A 1,421-nucleotide genomic window follows, 5' to 3' on the forward strand; every position below is an offset into this window, starting at 1 on the left:
GGCGCGCGCGCATCCATAGCGGCCGATGCGCGTCGCCTCTCTCAGTTTCTCTCGGACCGTCGCGGAAGACGGACGTGCGCTCCGCGCGCTCGCTCACTTTCTGGCTGGATCTCGTAGAGAGCAGACGTATGTTCTCCGCGCTCGCTCAGTTTCTGCCTGGAAGTTGCCGCGGGGGAAAAGGTGAGTGATCTGACGCGCTCCTTTTCTCGTATGTTTGCCGTGTTTAGCGGTGACCGCGCTCGTGTTAAGCCTTTTCTCGCATGTTTAGACTTGTTTTGCGGTGTCCAAGCCTGTTGACGCATGTTTAGCGATGTGTGGTTCCCGCCTTGTGTTAGCTGCGTAGTGTTGAGGTTATGCCCAAGCGCGCTCGTGTTAAGCCTTTTCTCGCATGTTTAGACTTGTTTTGCGGTGAGCAAGCCTGTTGACGCATGTTTAGCGATGTGTGGTTCCCGCCTTGTGTTAGCTGCATAGTGTTGTGGTTAGGCCTAAGCGATCGCCCCCGTGAGCCTTTTTCCCCGATGTGTACTGTTTTCTGTTTAGCAGTAGCGGTTAGACCTTTTCTCTCGCATGCCTAGACTTGTTTAGCAGTGCTGCCATTTTTACCTGCCGCTAGTATCTTGTTCTGTCTTTCTCGTCTAGAGCTATGACGGTGGCGGCATCTGGTGTGATGCCTTGCAACTACGTGGCCACCTGTCGTCGATCTCTGCAACTGCTGGGTGCAAACTACCAACATGGCGGGTGCTGGTCACTCGGGTGTTGCGGAGCGGCTTCTTCGCCGCGGCATCGTTGATTTTCGAATAAATTGTTTCTCTCCACTCTATCTCTATCTTTTCATTTTATTTTCTACCTATTTTTTATTTTTTATCAGCTCAACTAGCCCACAACTCACACAGTGGTCTGGACACGTCCTAGATGCACCCCAATTAGTGTAATGACTCCCTGGTGGGTCCTAATTACTGGGGGGGGTCCCAATTAGCTCTAATTGCTCATTAATGGCGTCCAGGCCACTGTGAGAGTTGTGGGCCAGTTGAGCTGATCCCATACTACTGTGGCCATCGATCGACACAGACCTGGAGCAAAGAGTTCGCGTGTGCCAAGCGTGTCAACTCCAAAGCAGCCTGCCATATTCAGCACCTCTACAGCCATGGTCCTGACCAACGCGCCCTTTGCAAAGAATTCACTTGGACTTCGCTGGGCCTGTCAGATCCACTATGTTCCTAGTAGTAGTCAACGCGCACTCGAGGTGGCCGTGTGTATGTGCACAGTTATGTTGCACCAATAAACAGTTCGTTCCAAGCTTTTGGTTGCGGCGCCTGAGATGGGAGAAGAATTATTTTACAGCTCGGAAGAAGAAGAGCCCTCGTTCAGCCGCATCTTCTACTTGCGAGTGCCTTCCTCCTTCCTTACCTATAGGATGACGC

The 1,421-nt window shown here is 52.1% G+C and overlaps 1 long non-coding RNA gene across 1 annotated transcript; it reads left to right on the forward strand.

The window, feature by feature from the left end:
- Nucleotides 1-820, forward strand: LOC135377099 (uncharacterized). The gene is made up of 2 exons (XR_010418029.1): nucleotides 1-180; nucleotides 640-820. It is a non-coding gene; the product is annotated as an uncharacterized LOC135377099 (long non-coding RNA).
- Nucleotides 821-1,421: the final 601 nt, after the last annotated feature.

The sequence above is a fragment of the Ornithodoros turicata genome, chromosome 1, assembly GCF_037126465.1.
Source record: "Ornithodoros turicata isolate Travis chromosome 1, ASM3712646v1, whole genome shotgun sequence".
NCBI classification, from domain to species: domain Eukaryota; kingdom Metazoa; phylum Arthropoda; class Arachnida; order Ixodida; family Argasidae; genus Ornithodoros; species Ornithodoros turicata.